Source organism: Saccopteryx leptura, chromosome 5 (genome assembly GCF_036850995.1).
Source record: "Saccopteryx leptura isolate mSacLep1 chromosome 5, mSacLep1_pri_phased_curated, whole genome shotgun sequence".
Taxonomy (NCBI): Eukaryota; Metazoa; Chordata; class Mammalia; order Chiroptera; family Emballonuridae; genus Saccopteryx; species Saccopteryx leptura.
The window spans coordinates 49,980,654-49,990,490 of NC_089507.1; the positions used below are offsets into that span (position 1 = coordinate 49,980,654).

Sequence of the window (9,837 nt, forward strand, 5' to 3'; positions counted from 1 at the left end):
GGTGCAAGCTAAGATTAAAGCTAATGGCCCACCAGTTCTTGGCTCCATTGTTTCACTACCGTCTGTCCGAATCTAATGTAAACCTGCATGTGAATGGCCATGATGGTGGCTACTGGCTTTACAGGGTTAATTTCCAAAATATAGAAAGAACTTATACTAAAGGAGGAAAAACCAGAAGAATGCAGAAGAGAGGGAGGCCTGCAATATTTGGGGTCTTACACTCTAGCCTGTGACCTCAGTGTTTTTGACTGAGGGAACAAGGCCAGACAGAAATGTTTGAAAAATAACAAACCAAGGGTGTGAACCTTGCTGGTTATCAGTTCCTTGAAATGAACTATAGCTTCAGTAAGAAGAATAAGTGATAGGATTATGAATGATAGGATTATCAAAGGACAGACTCTCTGGCTACCTTACCCCTTTCCTTCCCAAAGACATGAAAGTCACATAAGCCTGCAACCAAAGAGGTCATAGAAATCAGTCATTTGTCACATGAAAGATAAAGCTGTAAAGGTATATAAGATGTAAGAAATCTAACTTTGGGGAGCATGTGTTTTGGTTGCCTCTGTTGGAGACATGCTGCTCTGCCAGTAGAATAAATCCTACTTCCTTCATCAAGTCACCTGGGTGTTTTTGTCCTGCTTTGATTCTTGCAATGATAGAACTTAATACCAAGAAGACAGCCTATTTTAAAAATGGGCAAAGGACATGAATAGACACTTCACCAAAGAGGACATACAGATGGTGAGTAAACATATTAAGAAATGCTCATTGTCACTAGAAAGATTCAAATTAAAAACAGTGAGATATCACCTCACTCCTATGAGGATGGCTATTATCAATAAATCAACAAATAATAAGTACTGGCAAGGATGTGGAGAAAAGGAAACCCTTTGCACTGTTGGTTGGAATCCGACTTGGGCAGCCACTGTGGACTACAGTATGGAATTTCCTTAAAAAGCTTAAAATGAAACTGCCATTTGACTCAGCCATCCCACTTCTGAGGATGTATCTGAAGAAACTGTAAACACTAATTTGAAAGAATGGATGCAGCCTTATGTTTATTGCAATATTATTTAGACTACTGTAAGGCCAGTAGGCATGGCCACCATCACAGCTGCCTGGCCCATGCAGGTTCGCATTTGATTCAGACAGACAGTAATGAAACAACAGAGCCAAGAACTGGTGGGCCATTAGCTTTAATCCTAGCTTGCACCCGGCGGGCAAGAAATACACACAGTGGGAAAACACTTCCCTTTCCATTCAGGACTCCCAAAGCCATTGACTTATCCGAGTTTCCTAGAATCAAAAGTTTCTACCTCACCAGCCTTATTCACCTCTGTTCCCCATCTCCTTCTCTCTGCACAAACTCTGTACAAACTGGCTTCTCCTTCAGCACTGCACCATCTTGGTTGCTTCTCCTCTCCTCCACATGACCTTTCTCTGCTCTCCTCCAGCATGGGCTCCTCTGCCCCATCTTATAGTGTAGAAATCAAAACCTTTAATCCAATATACAAACAAGGAAGTCTCTGATACAAAGTCACTTATCTGAGGCATAATGGGATTCCTCATGACAGTGCACCACCCCACATCATGCAACAGTCAAGGGTGTAGGGAAAAGCTTAGTTTTAAAAATATCTTAGTATTAAAAGGGTGGGAAAGACTTAGTCTTAAAACTAAGCCTTATGCTATAACAACACTGCCTGCTTACAGCCTGTCCCCCACACCCAATTCAAACTATAAGCGAGGAAACATATATATCATATTTACAAACTTAGTTGACCAACACTAGCCAAGAAGCAGTCCAAGTGTTCATCAGTAGATGAGTGAATAAAAAGGAGTGGTACACTTACTCAATGGAATATTACTTGGCCATAAAAAAGAAAATCTTACGTTTTTGAAGCATGGATGGACCTGGAGAGCATTATTTTAATAAGTCAGTCAGAGAAAGACAAATACCATATAATCTCACTCATATGTGGAATCTAATGAACAGCTGTCATGGGAGGGTGTTTTGGGGGCTGGATGAAAATAGGTGAAGGGATTAAGCAAAAAAATATGTATATAACACATACACAAGGGTAGGGGGGTAGGTGGAAGTGGGCAAAGGGGGTTCATGGGGATGGAAGGAGAGTTTGCTCTGGGTGATGGGTACACGATGCAGTGTGCAGATGATGTTTTGTTGAATTGTACACTTGAAACCTGTATGGTTTTGTAAACAAATTTCACCCCAATAAAGCCAATTTTAAAATAAGAGTGTCATTCAAAGAGAAGTTTCTAAGCTTGATAATGTTCAATTTATCAATTTCATCTTTTATGGATCATACTTTTGGTGTCATACCTAAGCAATCTTTGCTTATTTTCAGCTTCTCCGATTATCGCTCACGGAGACACCACATTGACAGCAGGAGCAGCGCACCTGCCTCCAAGCACATGCACACTCTGCGTGCACATTTACATACACCACAGGTGTCTCTCAAGTTCTCTGAACTAGGCACAGATTTTGTTGTCTCCTTTCTAACATTCAATGAAAACTTTATGTTTCTTTCGTAATTAAAATGAAAGCTAATAAGTACAGTATGTAGATAAGAATCAGAACAGACTATCTCAAAATATGCCATCTTAGCATAATTGAATATTTTAAACAAAGGAGTTTGAGAAAACAGGAAACATGGTCAGTTTGACCTCTTCCAACAACTTTCTCTGACACAGGTCATAAAAGTCTCATGTGGCAGGTGCCTTCTCTGGACATGGGAGAAAAGAGCATCCTTATCTCCAAAGACCAAGAAGAATCCAAACCAACAGGCTTGCTCAGCTTTGCCCAATTTACTATGCTTACTTCATATTCTCTGATCTATCATATTTCTACGCCCTACCCACTCTTTATCAAACTGAGGCATGTTAGTAAGAAGTTAGAAAAATTCCTTAGCAAGTGGAATTAAGGAAACTGAGACAGACAGTTAAATGGCCGAGCAATTTACAGCCAGATAATAAATAGCAATATCTTATCTTCCCGAATCAAAAATAAGTAGGAGGAAATGGTTTACACTCCCGACTATGCGGGGCAGACTCATCTTGGTCCTGGTCCCTTTTTGGTGACATTCTCTGAAGGTGAAACTGACCAGAGAATGACTTTGAATGTTCTATGCTTTTATTTTGATTCATCAGCATATCAAGGGGCATACTTAGAAAGCTGATGAGTATTCTGATTGAGACCTCCTAAAATTCTCACCTTTAGAAAACAGATAAAATCCTTTAAGACAAAGAACCCAGTACACCCTCTCCATTGAGCAAACCCACACCTTTCCACCCTTCTTTCCTCAGGCACATATCTTTGCTTTCCTTTACCTAATCTCTAGAGTGTTTATTTTTATTTATTCATTTTAGAGAGAGGAGAGAAAGAGAGAATAGAGGGAGGAACAGGAATAGAGGGAGGAACAGGAAGCATCAACTCCCATACGTGACTTGACCAGGCAAGTCTGATGTTTCCAACTAGTGATCTCAGCATTCCAAGTCAACACTTTACTCACTGCACTACCACAGGTCAGGCATTTCTTTTTCCTAATCTCTAAAGATTACTAGAAGATTTGCGACCAGAGAAGCAGCGAGCAGTGGCAGCTTGTCCCAGGCTAACACTCTGAACCTGTCTCCAAGGGCCCTCCTTTTGTCTCTAACTTGTTTCCTGAGTCCACGCAGCCCAGCTGGCTCACTTCTTCTGCCTCTGTGACCAGTGGTGGGATTCAAATAGTTGAACAACTGGTTCTCTGCCCTAATAACCGTTTTAAGTATAAAAAAATATATACCAAAAGGTAGTTTATTATTTCATGTATGTAACACTTAAATAAGAACAATAAAAGAGGTATACAAAACTAGATTATAAAAAAGAGTTTTAAAATATAATGAAAAAATATTACATAATACCTGAGAAAAAACAATAAAACTGTTATTGAGGACATTTCCATATTGCTTCTTGATTGGCATCCTCACTTGCAATTTTTTTCACCTATGGGTGCTTAGAATATGCTGTTGCCCAAATAAACATTAAAAAAGAGTAAAGAATGTAAATTTGTGATTTCTACATTGGGCAGCTGCCCATGTGCCCACCTTAGAGAGAATCCTGATTATAAGTGCCATTTTAACAACCAGTTTGCCAAACTCCACAATAAAAATTAGGTATCCGTTCTGCTGAACCGGTGCGAACAGGATGAATCCAACACTGTCTGTGGCTTTCTTTCTAAAAAGCCAAGGCAGCCGTGCCTAGGCTCACTCCTGTTGCGATGATCTTGTCTCTTCCATCCTAAGCCCCTCCCTGTTTCACTGTGTCCAGCTTTAATAAACATACTGTCAAAGTCACAGGCACTCCTGTTGTGATGTCTGTCCTGCATGAACTCAAGAACCCACACGATCCAGAGCAAGCCAGGGTAGGCCCACCTCAGTTCCAGTCCCTTTCCTAAGAAAAAACTTAGGAGAAAAGACTCAGAAGTGTTTCTCTGAGTTTCTATTTTTTTTAATAAAGGTTCCCATGTCTCATAAAACTTACATCAAATGTATGCTTCTCTCTTGTTTATCTTTGACAGTTTAATTATCATACCCTGCCAGAGACCTTAAAGGGTCAAGAAAAATTTTCCCCACTACAATATACAAATAAAAGTGGATGCAATTGAAAGGCATTGATACCCAGCAGGTATCTGTAACTAAGGGCCCATTTAGCCTTAATGATTCAAAAAAAAAAGGGGGTCTGTGAAAATGACCGTCCTCTGTAAATGGTGACTAAATCTAAGTCTGATTTTATACATTCAGAGCACTTTGTTTTGATGGTAATGGTGTCTTTCTCTTCCCAAATGCAGGGGAAACTCTCCATGAGCACTGTCTGCATCCTTTATTATGGAAGGCCTGCTCTGTAATGGAGTCATTATCTCGCTGGAAGACTAAGAAAAAGTGTTCCTTCTTTCCTGTCTGTATTAAAGTGTCTGCTCCTTGACTCAGTTATTAAAATGAGGGAGCAAATAGCTCCTTGTTCTAATTTTCCTTATCAGCCTCCACAGGGCCCATTTCAGGCTGTCTGTGAAGTGTTAGAACGCAATTGTGTGCTTGAATAAAAAGGAGAAACTGAATTAGAGCCTCTTAAGACCATTATACTGTCTTATTTAGTGACACTGTTTGCCTCATCATTACTAAGCAATGACCTAAGTGTTCTTCCTGAGTAATAATAATAACACCCACATTTAACTAGCACTTTACACTTCACAAAGCACTTTCCCAAATGTTTTCCCTTTTGGTTACCTCTTTTGAGTCCTGAAAGAATGCTGGAGCACGTGGGGGAGGTGGGGGAGGGTTTGCTGATCATCAGTTTACAAAGACAGGGAGAAAATCATGATTAAGTAATCACTTGAACACTTCAAAGCCAGAACTGAAAGCAGATGAGCTGGTATTAGAGCAGAGCCTGTTTTGTCTTTGGTGAGGCCACAGATGGCCATTGGGAACTCAACACTGAGACTCCCTGCAACCTCTGGGTAAAGCCCTCTGGATCCCAATTTCATTTATTGATTTTTTTAATTCATTTTTTAGAGAGGGCGAGAGAGAGAGAGAAGGGGGAAGGAGCAGGAAGCATCAACTCCCATGTGTGCCTTGACCAGGCAAGCCAGGGTTTCAAACTGGCAACCTCAGTGTTCCAGGTCTACGCTTTATGCTCTACGTCACCACAGGTCAGGCCTTGATCCTAATTTCAATAATAGTCTGAGAGGACAGAAATGAGTCAAATCAGAAGCACTTCCTATTAACGGGCATAATCACAAACATTTGTTATTAATCCAGACATTATGGAGAACAGATTATTTTTAAAAGTTTTTAATTATTAAACAGCTATTTTAGCTATGGATCTTTATGTAATTTTCATAATCTGTTTAGTTATTACCATATGTCAAGAAAAGTCCACATTTTATAGAACATTTCAATGTTGTCACAAGTGATTTGATTATGAATGATCTAGTAGTTACATATGCTCTTTTAGAAGTAAACATAATCCAATATTATGTTTGTATAAACCAATTTCATAATAAACTAAATTTTATAAGTTTTTCTTATTTATATAATTCCTTGAAGATGCTATTTAAATGATGCAAATAATTTCTACATCACTACCTTTACTGATTAATTTCTATTTTGAGTAAATATAGTTTTCTTCAAGGAGAATGCATGTGTATGACTTTTAGATATTTCAGATTGTTTAGTCTAAATCATCTATAACTTTGTTGAGCCCATACTACATGCCAGGACTTACTCTTACCCTAGGTAGCAAAAAATAAATAAAATAACTAGGATAATGTTTATTTCCCCATTTGATGGTTTGCAAGTCCCCAGAGATTTCTGAAAATATTTGTTTATTACCAAAAATGGGTTACATCATTACCAAAAATAGCATCTTATCTTACTTAGCCTGGAGACTCTATAAAAGTAGAGCCTTACCAAGGACCAAAAATGGTAATACATTGGTTAGACTAAGGCCAAGGCAAAGGGTCAGGGAAAAGGGAAGGGAGGTCAGGGAAGATGTGATATGCTACAGTAATGCACCACTGTGTGGGTTCTCACTTTATTGGGAGCCAGCAAGTTGTTGAGCAAGTGTTAAAAGATAAACAGAGTACTTATATTAAAATTTTTAATTAGAGTGCCTGACCAGGCAGTGGTGCAGTGGATAGAGCATCAAACTAGGACACGGAGGACCCAGATTTGAAACCCCAAGGTTGCCAGCTTGAGTGCAGGCTCACCAGCTTCAGCAAGGGATTGCTGGCTTGAGCATGGGATCATAGATATGACCCCATGGTTGCTGGCTTGAGCACAAAAGTCACTGGCTTAAAGGCCAAGGTTGCTGGCTTTAGCTAGGGGTCACTCGCTCTGCCATAGTACCCTAATCAAGGCACATGAGAAAGCAATCAATGAACAACTAAGGAGCTGCAACAAAGAATTGATGCTTCTCATCTAGCTCCCTTCCTGTCTGTCCCTGTCTGTCCCTTTTTCTGACTCTCTCTCTGTCTCTGTCAAAAAAAATTTTTAAGAGTTTATTTGAAGGCCCTGGCTGGTTGGCTCAGTGGGAAAGTGTTGGCCTTACGTGTGGAAGTCCTGGTTCGAAGCACCCATCTGCTTCTCATTCCTTCACCCTCTCCTTCCTCTCTATCTCTTTCTTCCCCTCCTGCAGCCAAGGCTCCACTGGAGCAAAGTTGGCCTGGGTGCTGAGGATGACTCCATGGCCTTCACCTCAGGCACTAGAATGGCTCCAGTTGCAACTGAGCAACACCCCAGATGAGCAGAGCATCATCTCCTGGTGAGCTTGCTGGGTGGATCCCACTCAGGCACATGTGGGAGTCTGTCTCTCTGCCTCCCCACTTCTCACTTCAGAAAAATACAAAAAAAAAGTTTGATTAAAAATTGATTCGAATCAGGCAGAAGCAAACTGGAAATTCTTAGGAGAGCTTCACTGTTAGGAGCTTGGGAAAGACTTTTCTAGAGAAGAAGCAGAAGCAAGGCAAGAAAATCGTTTGATTGGCTGTATGTAGTTTAAGCTGTTGCCTTGTTTGGGTGAAGCTGGCTGACTATTGGTGCAAAGTTGCCCTTAGGTTTTGATTTCTTGCGTATGTTTGCTTATGTAGGCTACTAAGGTATTATAGCCTCTCATTCTAACTGCCTCCTTGTCCAATTAATTTAACAAAGGTCTGTTTATTCTATGTTAGAATTTCTTTGGAAAGACTATAAGAAGGAACTACTCAAAGTAGTCCCTGAAAGAGAGAAAGAGGGTAGAGTTTATGTTTCAGTTTCCCTTTTAAAAAAGAAAAACTAGTGTCTTTTTTTTTTGTTTTTTTGTTTTTGTTGTTGTTGTTGTTGTTTTTGCAATGGGTTTGCCGCCATAACACAGGTGTTGTGAAAACCACCACTAAGTCAAGGCCAAAATGGGAAAGGAAAAGACTAATGTTAACATCGTAGTCATTGGACACATAGATTCCAGCAAGTCAACCACTACTGGTCATCTGATCTACAAATGTGGTGGGATCGAAAAAAGAACCATCAAAAAATTTGAAAAGGAGGCTGCTGAGATGGGGAAGGGCTCCTTCAAGTATGCCTGGGTCTTGGATAAACTGAAGGCTGAACGTAAGCATGGAATCACCATTGATGTCTCCCTGTGGAAAATTGAGACCAGCAAGTATTATGTGACCATCATTGATGCCCCAGGACACAGAGACTTTATCAAAAACATGATTACAGGCACATCTCAGGCAGACTGTGCTGTCCTGATTGTTGCTGCTGGTGTTGGTGAATTTGAAGCAGGCATCTCCAAAATTGGGCAGACCCGCGAGCATGCCCTTCTGGCTTACACACTGGGTGTGAAACAACTGATTGTTGGTGTTAACAAAATGGATTCCACTGAGCCTCCTTATAGCCAGAAGAGATACGAGGAAATTGTTAAAGAAGTCAGCACCTACATTAAGAAAATTGGCTACAACCCTGACACAGTAGCATTTGTGCCAATTTCTGGTTGGAATGGCGACAACATTCTGGAGGCAAGTGTAATATGCCTTGGTTCAAGGGATGGAAAGTTACCCGTAAAGATGGCAGTGCTAGTAGAACCACACTTGAAGCTCTGGATTGCATCCTGCCTCCAACTCATCTAACTGACAAGCCCCTGTGTCTGCCCCTCCAGGATGTCTACAAAATTGGTGGTATTGGTACTGTACCAGTGGGCCGCGTGGAGACAGGTGTTCTCAAACCTGGCATGGTAGTCACCTTTGCTCCAGTCAATGTTACAAATGAAGTCAAGTCTGTTGAAATGCACCATGAAGCTTCGAGTGAAGCTCTTCCTGGGGATAATGTGGGCTTCAATGTCAAGAATGTGTCTGTCAAAGATGTTTGACATGGCAATGTGGCTGGTGACAGCAAAAATGACCCTTCAATGGAAGCAGCTGGCTTCACAGCTCAGGTGATTATCCTGAACCATCCAGGCCAAATCAGTGCTGGCTATGCACCTATGCTGGATTGTCACACAGCTCATATTGCTTGTAAATTTGCTGAGTTGAAGGAGAATATTGACCGCCATTCTGGCAAAAAGCTGGAAGATGGCCCAAAGTTTTTGAAATCTGGTGATGCTGCCATTGTTGACATGGTTCCTGGCAGGCCTGTGTGTGTGGAGAGCTTCTCTGACTATCCTCCTCTGGGCCATTTTGCTGTTCGTGACATGAGACAGACAGTTGCTGTGGGTGTCATCAAAGCGGTGGATAAGAAGGCAGCTGGAGCTGGCAAAGTCACCAAGTCTGCCCAGAAAGCTCAGAAGGCTAAATGAATATTATCCCCAATACCTACCACCTCAGTCTTAATCAGTGGTAGAAGAATGGTCTCAGGACTATTTGTCTCAATTGGCCATTTAAGTTTAATAGTAAAAGACTGGTTAATGATTATAATGCATAGTAAAACCTTCAGAAGGAAAGGAGAATGTTTTGTGGACCATTTGGTTTTTTGTGTGTGTGGCAGTTTTTAAGTTATTAGTTTTAAAAAATCAATACTTTTTAATGGAAACAACTTGACCAAAAACCTGTCACAGAATTTTGAGACCCATTAAAGCAAAGTTTAATTTAAAAAAAAAAAAGAAGAAGAAAAACTAATCAAAGCAGTGGCACAGTGGAGAGAGTGTCGGCATGGGACACTGAGGACCCAAGTTCAAAACCCCTGAGGTTGCTGAGTGTGGGCTTATCTGGCTTGACTGTGGGATCATAGGCATGACCCCTTGGCTGGCTTGAAGCCCAAGGTTACTGGCTTGAGCCCAAAGGTCACTGTCTTGAAGGCCAAGGTCACCGGCTT

General features: G+C 40.9%; 1 pseudogene; it reads left to right on the forward strand.

Moving 5' to 3' along the window:
- Positions 1 to 7,891: 7,891 nt before the first annotated feature.
- Positions 7,892 to 9,440, forward strand: LOC136406053 (elongation factor 1-alpha 1 pseudogene; annotated as a pseudogene).
- Positions 9,441 to 9,837: the final 397 nt, after the last annotated feature.